The sequence below is a fragment of the Saccopteryx leptura genome, chromosome 7 (assembly GCF_036850995.1).
Source record: "Saccopteryx leptura isolate mSacLep1 chromosome 7, mSacLep1_pri_phased_curated, whole genome shotgun sequence".
Classification (NCBI taxonomy): domain Eukaryota; kingdom Metazoa; phylum Chordata; class Mammalia; order Chiroptera; family Emballonuridae; genus Saccopteryx; species Saccopteryx leptura.
The window spans coordinates 104,110,156-104,120,726 of NC_089509.1; positions in this window are offsets into that span (position 1 = coordinate 104,110,156).

Consider the following 10,571-nt stretch of genomic DNA (forward strand, 5'->3'; position numbering starts at 1 on the left):
ACAGTGTAGACAGGCCCTGCCCTGGTGAGGGCTTGGGGAGGGAGTGTCGGGGACTCAAGCTGCCCTTGAGTCCCAAAACTGGGCTCTGGCCGAGTGAGTGAGTGTGTGTGGTGAGTCTGAATAGATGGATCTAATTGATGGGGCATTTCCATCAATTAGAGGCGGGTGGGGTCTTGTTACAGGTGAGACTAAAGCGTAGAGGAGTTAGTGACTTGCTCAAGATCACAGCAATTAATGGAGGAGACCTGAGGGGTCTAGGCTTATATGACTTTAAAGCCTGGGCTGTCAGCAAACCACTGGACCACACTGCCCCCTCTAATGGTTGGGCCTCTGTGCCCAGCCCCACCCTCAGGGAGGGATCAGTGCCTAACCTGTCCTGCACTGGGGATCTCCTGAATAGTCCTAGACTTGTCTGGGACAGGCAGACCCAGATGTACTATGCAGTTCCTTTTCCCCCCAGAGTGTGGTGAAAATGTTAGGTGCCAAGTGTTAATTCATGGGTGATTCTCACCCCTTTTAGTCAAACTGGGGAGAACAGAGATACCAGATCTTTAGATTTTAAGTGAAAGGGTTAAGCTGTAAGAGATTGGAAAGGTACTTTTGGGAAAACAGCTGTGTTAAGCTTGCTCACTGGTGTACTGGCTGCAAGCAGTTTGCTTGATGAGTGTGTGAGTACGTGGCGATGGCACGTGTGCGTAGCCCGCGTAAGGCGCTGGGTACCTGTGCTCAGAGGGGTTGTGGATGGCGGATTGTGGATTGCCTGCCCGCCACTGTGAGGGGCCATTTTTGCTGTTTCTTTGCCTGAGAAGGGGTTTTCCCCTGTTTCCCTTCGCGGGAATCTATTAAACAATAATGGCCCAACGCTTTCAGCTCCGCAGTTCCTCTGCCGCCTGCCCAAATCCAGTGTGGACTCCACCTGGCCTTGGCCACCGGCATTACAGGCATCTTAAACCGATAGGAGCTCCAGAGTGGGGAGGGGAGGGTTTTTAGAGAAGATCGTTAGAAACAGTGGACGAACAATTTCTCTAACATTGAGGCGCTCTCAGGGTGGAGGGGCCCTGGGCCTTGCTCCCTGCTTGAAATTAGGGAGAAGAGGGACTTGTCATGTGCTCCCCGTGCTAACAAGGCATAGGAGATGCAGTCTGGAAGGATCTGGCAGGATAGGTCTGCTGAAAGTTGCTCAGGTTTTTTTTTTTGTTATTGTTTTTTCCTGGAGAAGGGAGGTACTCCAGAGAATTCTGTGGGCCCCGAAAGTCAGCAGCAAGCCTGCTGGAGTGTCCCAGGGTCGCTGCTGGAGGATGGGATAGGCCCAGCCTCCAAATGCGGATGTGACCCAGTTAGATATGAACTGATTGAGTTTAAATCACTGGGCTGAGTTTATTTGAATGTTAATTTGAATGATAGTTAGAAATGGGGGCTCATTATATGGGTAAAGTTGAGGTATAGAGGAAAAAACACATGTTTGCATACCTGACTTTGTGGGACTGCTACTTTTCTGGGATTCCCACCTGCTACCGTTGAAAAGGTTAACCTGGAAAGGTATAAAAGGTGTGGACCTCAAGGGCAAGGGGCATGGCTCTTTCACTGTAGTCTTGAGGTTACTCATTCTTCTCCCCTCAACGGGGCCGGGCCGTCACCTCAGGGTTCCTGGGGAAGGCATGTGTTCTGATAACGTGGTCGGACCTCGCTAGAAAGCTTTGCTTTGGGAGGTCTAAGGTGGGGCCTCTGGGGTGGGGTGGGGTGGGAAAGTGGGGGCTGGTCATTAAGAGGCTGGAGAAGACTTAAATCCTTGTGGAGACCAGTTCCACCCTTGACCCAGCCAGCCCTCTGTCTGCAAACCTCGGGGCCCTGGAGACGGGAATCCGGGGGAGAGAAGCAGCGCACTGCAGGACAGCGGCTCAGCCTCAGGCCTTACTGACAGAGGACAGCGAGTCCTTGCCTCCCGAGGGGAAGGGCTGCTGGGCCCAGGAGGCAGGGTGCAGCGAGGGGCATGAGGCAGCTTACCAGCTCTGCCTGGCTGCCCCCGTTATGAGTCAGCATTGCTCCGGTCCCGCAACGTGTGCACTATACCCCCATTCATAGCTAGACTGAATGGGTGAGTTTATTTATACCTTCACGTGACAGAGATTAGTAGGACACAGTCCTACCGCAGGACCCATTAAAGCACGTGTCAGGGCAGGAGGGGCACCCCAGTGGCTCACACACCACCTCCTCCCGGAAAGCAGCTACCTTCTCTGGGCCGGCACTGCGTGGAGGGGCTAGGTCAGTATTGAAAGCTCCCTTGAGGGTTTATAGAGGCGCACCTGTAAATAAGGATGAAGGTAACAACCGAACAGCTGGGTCTGGTCAGCCCTGACTGTGCTCCATCGTTGTCTAAAGCAGCCGGTCTTCCCCAGTGTTTCTCATATTCCTTTGATCACAAGCTACAGAACCAGTTTTCTCAAGAGCCATCGTGTGTAGACCTGACCCAGACCTGGAAGGCAGGTGCCGGGGCCCCAGACCCAGGGTTTCTCTTGTCTGGTGGAGCCGGCTGGGCGCTCTCTCTTCCCTCCCCAGCAAGGCCCGGCTCTGGCCTGGAGGGGGAGTGGGGAGGAAATGGTGTGACTCTTGGGACTGGCCAGCTGGGAGATGCTGGCTCAGTGGGGGTTCCTCCCCGGACAGGCCTGCAGAAGGGTGGAGGGGCCCAGAAAGAATTGTGCAGGGGTTCAGAAAAAAGTTCACCTACTTCTGTTTTGCTCAGAGCTGGCCTGAATTTTTAATTGAAGCAAATTAAAACTTCCCAAGAATATCAGTCCACTTTCCCCGGCAGTGTGCACACCCCCTTCCCGGCCAGTAAGTTTGCACCATCTGCTGACAAGAGCCAGGGCGGGGCCTGACAAAGGCCTTGCCCAGCCTTTGGCCCAGAGCTACCTTTCCTGACGGCTGGACTCATTTAGGAGGACTTTCCCAGAAGCCTCTTTGGGTCATGGTCCAGGTGGGGCAGAAGCATCTCCACTCGTGTTAGGGTGATCTGTAAGGTGATGTGAAGCGGAGGCAGTCAAAAGAGCTTCTTGCCTGAACTGTGGGGCGCAGTGGATCAAGTGTTGACCTGGAACGCTGAGATTGTCGGTTTGAAACTCCGGGCTTGCCTGGTCAAGGCACATATGGGAGTTGATGCTTCCTGCTCCTTCCCCCTTTCTTTCTCTCTCCCCTCTCTAAAATGGATAAATAAAATCTTAAAGAAAAAAGACGAGTGTGGGGCAGCTGTGTTAGGCTTGCTCGCTGGTTTATTGGCCTGATTGGTGTGTGAGCACGTGGCAGCACCATGTGTTTGTGGCCTATATAAGGCTGTGGGTGCTTGCGCTCAGGGGGGCTGTGGATGGTGGATTGCCTGCCCCCCCCCCCCCCACTGTGAGGGGCCATTTTGCTGTTTCTTTGCCTGAGAAGTGGTTTTCCCCTGCCTGTGCTCATCTGCCTGCCATTGCAAGACTCGATTAAACAGAGTGGCCCGACGCTTTCTGGCTCCGCAGTTCCTCTACCGTCTGCCCGAATTCAGTGGGGACCTGCCTGGCCTTGGCCACCGGTGTTGCAAAGAGCTTCTCCCGTTTCTTTATGCTTAAGCTGCTCTGTGAACTTTTTTCTGTTCTCTTTAACAAGTCCAAGACATACTCTGCACCCTGTGTCCTGTGGGTGCCCTGTCGTTGCCGGTGTTGCCTGCCGACTGGGACCACTCCGGGGTGTGTGTGACCTCGAGCATTGCGCGTCTCCAGGAGAAGAAGCCGGGGTGCACCCTTGCCGACTCTGCTGCGCTCTGAGCGGCTGAGACTGATTTGCTACTGACACTTGTAAACGGATGTCGGTCGGCAGGACTTGCCTTGCACGCCCTCAGCTGTCCCCTGTGATCAATTTGTCCCTGGGGGCTGGCCTTTCCCCTCCAACAAGTGCTCATTGATTGCTTGCCTTTGACCTTGGGCTTGCTGGCAGCGGCTGAGGAGGAAAAGGACTGAAGGCTGTTATTTTCTGTGGAAAATAAGTGGGCGTGGATCAAGTGCACATTCACGTTTGCTCCTGTGTGTCTTAATAAACTCTAGAGGGATAGACAGGGATGGTAGGGGCGAAAATGAGAACGAGGCAGGAAGGGGGACTTGGCTGATTTTGAGTTGCTTTTACATTTTATCTGAAATAGTTAAAAACCTCTCAATGTATTATGACTCAAAAGCATATTTAAAAATTTATATGAGACCCGAGGGGGTCAGTAGCCAAACTGAAGGGTATTAATGCTGATTCCTAAGATTTTGGAATGGAGGGAGCAGGGTCAGCTTGAAGGACCCATCTCTCTCTCTCAGTGGGGGAGGGTTCATCTTTGCTGATGAGTCATTTCCGGTGGAGCGAGGGGCAAGGTCCTTTATCCTCCTTTATCTCGGTGCTTTGGTTTCTTCTGAGAAGACCCTGCCCAGTTGGGTTGCTGCGGCTGGAACTTCAGCCATGGTTCTGTGTGTGATGCTTGGCCCCTCTCTGGGCACGTGCAATAGTTTGCACAAACCCACTTAAGATTCAGGGTTATGCTTTGGATTTGCAGCTATTTAAGCACGAGCACGTAACTTGCCCTTTCTGATCCATGGCGCCTTCATCTATCCTGCAGGCACGAGGCCAATCAATACGGTTAGCCAGTTCACCAACTTGTGGAGTGCAGTCATGTATGTGGAAGTACTGGGGGGACTATCGAGCACTAAATAAATGCTGGTTTTAAGACCTGCCTGTTAGTTATTGCAGCCTGCTTTGTTGCCTAGTGTAGGGAAAACAGCTGCGTTAGGCTTGCTGGCTTGCACTTTGCATGATTAGTGTGTGAACATGTGGCAGAGTCCTGTGTGTGTAGCCTGCATAAGGCTAAGTGAGGGGGGCGGTTTGCAGATCTCTGACCCGCCACCCTGCAGCATGGATGGCCTGCCCACCAGTGTGAGAAGCGGTGCGCCCCCCCCCCCCCCCCCCCCCGTGTGCTCACCCGCTGTGCGAGAATCTGATAAACGGGAATGGCCCACCGCTTTCCAGCTCTGCAGTTCTTCTGTGGCCTGCCCGAATCCAGTGTGAACCTGCCTGGCCTCGGCCACCGGCATTTTACCTAGAAAAGCCCTTTGCCGTCAGAAGAGGGAGAATCTGCATCTTACTGTCCGCGTGTCCATGAGGGGCATTTGTCCGCCGTGCCGCAGATACTGCTGAGAATGTGAACAAGCCAGAGCATGTTTGTTTTTTTTTTTTTCTTGGCTCATCCTTTGTCATTTGATCATCTTGGACTTAATGCCTTCTCTGTCCTCCACAAAAACATTCTTCAGTTTATTAGTTACTATAATTACTTGTCCACTTGCCTTCAATTCCACAGATGCTCACTGAGCTCTTCACGTCTGCCAGGCTCTATGTGAGAGGGGGTGGGGGGTGAACTGTACGGGTGACCCAGACACGCTCTGGCTCCCAAGGAGCTGACGGTCTGCTGAGGGAGTGGAAAGCACTGCCTAGGAGCTGGGTCTTGAAGGATGGGGAAGGTGACAGCAGGGGGACGTCATCAGGACGGCGGTTTTGGAGCCATCCTGACATTGCTTTGCGCCCGTCTTGACACTGATCATTTTAATGACGTCCTCGTGCTTAGTACAACCCTGGGGGAAAGTGCGGTCTCTAGTTTACAGGTGAGGAAGCTGATTCTCATCAAGGGGTCGCTGAATCTCAAACTCAGGCCCTTTCTGTCTTTCCCGAAACTAGGCCGATAGAAAGCCCCCTCCCTAGTCCTTTTTAGTGTGCCTCTTTGTGGCACCAGGGTCCGGGGCTACCACAACCCAGCAGAAAAGCCATCCAGATCCTCAGCGCCTGCTCTCCTTACGGACTCGACCTTTTCTGTCATGGGGCCTTTCCTGAGCTCTTCCTTCTGCCCAGAATGCTCTCCTCTCCCTTGCTTCCCCAGCCTGCCTCCAGGGCCTGATTCTTTCTTCAGGCCTTTGCTTAATTACCTCTGCCTTACAGAGCGTGTCTGAATGTCCTCTGTAACGGCGCGTTCCCGCCATTCTGCAATTATAAATTTATGTGTTTGCTTGCTTGTTGTCTGTAAGCCGCCCAGGGCAGGGACCACGTCAGGTGTCTTCACTGATGGGTACCCAACGCCTGGTATAGAGTGTGGAGTGAACGGGTGGGTGTTGGTTTACATTCTTGGCTGTGTATGAAACACTGCTTTACAACATGTTCAAAACAACTTTTTTTTTTTTTTTTTTTACAGAGACAGAGAGATAGAGTCAGAGATAGGGACAGACAGGAACGAAGAGAGATGAGAAGCATCAAACATTAGTTTTCTGTTGCAACACCTTAGTTGTTCATTGATTGCTTTCTCATATGTGCCTTGACCGTGGGGCTACAGCAGAACGAGTAACCCCTTGCTCGAGCCAGCGACCTTGGGTCCAAGCTGGTGAGCTTTGCTCAAACCAGATGAGCCTGTGCTCAAGCTGGCGACCTCGGGGTCTCGAACCTGGGTCCTCTGCATCCCAGTCCGACGCTCTATGCACTGCACCACCGCCTGGTCAGGCCAAAACAACCTTTTATTTGATACCCCCTTCCCCATCCCTGGGGATTGGCAGGACTCACTGACCTTCCTCATTACCCCCCTCTTGGGGGAGCCTCCTTCTGCTTTGTTGACTGCGGAGGGCAAAGGCCTGCTCCTCTACCCCCACTCCAGCATCTGGCTAAGACACTGCATCTACTCTCGTTAACCCTTTCTTTGTTTCATTTCATTTCATTTGATTAATTTCTTTTTAGTAAGAGAGGCAGAGACAGAGGGAGGGACAGATAGGGACAGGCAGACAGGAAGGGAGAAAGATGAGAAACATCAAACCTTCATTGCGACACTTTAGCAACACTTTAGTTGTTCATTGATTGCTTTCTTATATGTGCCTTGTGGTGGGGGCGCTACAGCAGAGTGAGCAACCCCTTGCTCAAGCCTTGGACTCAAGCGAGCGATCTTGGACCTCAAGACAGCGACCTTTGGGCTCAAGCCAGCCACCATGGGGTCATGTTTATGGTCCCACAGTCAAGCCACTGACCCCACACTCAAGCTGAATGAACCCGTGCTCAAGCTGGTGACCTTGGAGTTTTGAACCTGGGTTCTCTGAGTTCCAGGTTGATGCTCAATCCACTGTGCCACCGCTTGATCAGGCTATTTTAATTTATTAATTTTAGAGAGAGAATGGGAGGGGCAGCAGGAAGCATCAATTCATAGTTGTTTCTCATATGTGCCTTGACCAGGGAAGCCCAGGGTTTCAAACTGGCAACCTCAGGATTCCAGGTTGATGCTTTATCTACTGCACTAACCCTTTCTTTTTCCTCCTCTGCAAATATCCCTACCCATTCCCCAAACAAGAAAATTCAAAGCAGGCTACTTACTTGGGTAGGGTTGAGGGAAGAGAGAAAAAGAACACAGTTTCATATGTCAAAATGTCATTCCAGCCACAGACAAATCTGTCCCCTGGAGCTAAAAGGTGGGCTCTTCAGGGGTGGGAGAACGTCCAGGGACAGGCAGAACTGGCCTGAGCTGGCATGTTTCAAAGCCGAGTCCAGGTTTGCCCAGGGACACAAGGATTATGACGGGATTAACCACTGCACAGTAACAACAGTAGTAAATGATAAGAATGACATTTATTGAGCACTTACTGGGTGCCAAGCGTCACACTGGTATTTCATACACAGCATTTCTAACTCCAGAGTTCGGGCTCTTTCTCAGTGCCATGTTATCTGTCTTGTAAAGATAAGATCTTATTCACCACGAGTGCAGTCAACAGCAGATGACACTGGGCCCTCCTCTCTGGAGAGCAGGGAGGAGACATTCTTGACAAGAGGGAATTTCAGGTTGGGCCAACTAAACCCACATCCTACTGTCTTCCAGAAACACTCAGCTGCTAAATTAGAATTACAAAGGCAAAGATTGGTCCATTGGCCGAGGGGTGTCACAATCTATCCTGCTGGAGGTAAAAGTGGTTCCAATCTTTGTCTTCTTCTTCTTTTTTTTTTTTTTCTTTTCTGAAGCTGGAAACGGGGAGAGACAGTCAGACAGACTCCCACATGCGCCCGACCGGGATCTACCTGGCACGCCCACCAGGGGCGATGCTCTGCCCACCAGGGGGCGATGCTCTGCCCCTCCGGGGCGTTGCTTTGCCGCAACCAGAGCCATTCTAGCGCCTGGGGCAGAGGCCAAGGAGCCAACCCCAGCGCCCGGGCCATCTTTGCTCCAATGAAGCCTTGGCTGCAGGAGGGGAAGAGAGAGACAGAGAGGAAGGAGGGGGGGGAGTGGAGAAGCAAATGGGCACTTCTCCTATGTGCCCTGGCCGGGAATCGAACCCGGGTCCCCCGCACGCCAGGCCGACGCTCTACCGCTGAGCCAACCGGCCAGGGCCTCTTTGTCTTCTTTTAACCATGACTTTACATGGATGGCATCTGGAGGACTTATTGCCTCCAGATGTTGGTAAGCGTAAGCCAATGTCCACTTTTTTCTGTGTGTATAGTCATCATTTTTCGTATTGCAAGCTACCTGAGGGCTTCCCGGTACTTGTGTCTTCAATTTGTAATAGTGAAACTAGCTAACATTGAGCACGTCCTACGTGCCAGGCATTGTTCTAGTGCTTTACATGGCTGAACGTCTCTTAAGTACCCCGTTACTATCGCTGTTATGCAGATGGGGAATCTGAGGCCCATAGAGGGTAAATAACTTGCTCAGGGTCACACAGCTGTCACACGGCAGAGCTGGGCTGTGAACTCAAGCTGCTTGACTTCAGATGTTATGCTTAGCCACTCCCCTACATGGCTTCTAGGAGCAAAAATTCATCTGGGAATTTCCTGGTGGGGGCGGTCAAGTCAGACTGGGCTTTGGAGGAGAGTGCAAGGGGGTGCTCTGTGCTTTTGCCTTTGCTGTCACCTGTCTTTGCTGTCACCTGCCTTTGCTGTCACCAGTTGAGTATCTACAGGCTCTGAGCTGGGAGCTGCCTGGGCAGCCACACATACTTTCTCTCTCTCTCTCTCTCTCTCTCTCACACGCAGTGGCCATCCTTGTCACAGGAGTGAAGACCCCATCAGGAACACTATTATGCAGGGGACTGGAGGCAGCAGGACACAGTGGGAAAGCCTCCAGGATGTCAGGAGACCTGAGTAGGAATGATGGAAGTGTACACTGATGTCTAATCAGATGAGCTGGTATGAAACAACTGAAACTGGTAGCTGTCAGCATCTCCACCCTGAAAGGAGAGATGAACTTGGCTGTCTGAGTTCATCAGACCCTTCCACAGGAGACTGTACTCCATCACCCCGTGGCATAGGGGATAGAGGAAGGGACTGGCTAGGCTCGAGGCCAAAGCTGCTGATGACACATGGGGTCGGGGAGTCCCCAGCTGGGAAACGGATGGGAGTCAGGGTTTCAGGAAGAGCAGGACCTGTGGCGGGGCCTCAGAGGGCGAGCCAAGTGATGCCCAGAAGACATCAGTGTGCAGAGCCCAGTTCATGAGGTCCCAGGTTGGCTAGACCCACCTCAGGCTGTCTTAGTATTAAAGTTGCTGCTGTCCGAATTTACTGGGTAGAAGACAGGGACTGGGGCCATAACCCAGCTGTAGAAGGTAGACTGAAGACCGAAGAGCCCTTTAATGTCCCCACTGGGAAAGGCTCCAAGGCCCTTGCTTATCTCTGCTGAAGTGAAGCTTCCTCCCAAACAACACTCAGTGAGGAGACTTGGAACCAAATTACCTGGCTCAGAGCAATCAAGGGTTAGGACGGTGTATTAGTATGTGGGGCCACCGTAACAAAGTTCTGCAAGTGGAGTGGCTTAAACATCAGAAATTTATTATCTCACAGATCTGGAGGCTGGAAGTCTGAGATCAAGCAGGGGCCCTGGATGGTTGGCCCAGTGGTAGAGCATGAGCATGGCGTGTGGAAGTCCTGGGTTTGATTTCCTGTCAGGGCACACAGGAAAGTGACCATCTGCTTCTCCACCCCTCCCCCCCTCCCCCCCAGCCAAGGCTCCAATGGCTTGAGCAAGTTGGCCCTGGGTGCTGAGGATGGCTCCATGGCCTTGCCTCAGGTGCTAAAATAGCTCAGTTGCTAAGCAACAGAGCTAGCCCCAGATGGGCAGAATGTTGCCCCATAGAGGGCTTTCTGGGTGGATCCTGGTAAGGTGCCAGTAAGAAGAGCCTGTCTTGCTGCCTCCCTGCCTCCCACTTAAAAAAAAAAAAAAAAAAAAAGATGTCAGCAGGACCATGTTCCCTCGGACGGCTCTGTTGCAGGCCTCTCTCCCAGTTTTTGGTAGTTCTTGGCTTGGAGCCACAAAGCTCCAGTCTTCACAGGGCATTCTCCCTGAGCACATCTGCATCCAAAGTCTCTTTTTTCTAAGGACACAAGTCATATTGGAAAAGGAGCCATTCTATCCTAGTATGACTTCATCTGGAACTATGCTGTTTCCAAATAAGGTCACAGTTGGAGGTGCGGGAAATTAGGACTTCAACATATGAATTTTCAGGGAACACACTTCTATCCTTAACGGATGGTCTCAACATCCCAAGATTTGGGTTACCGGTCACATG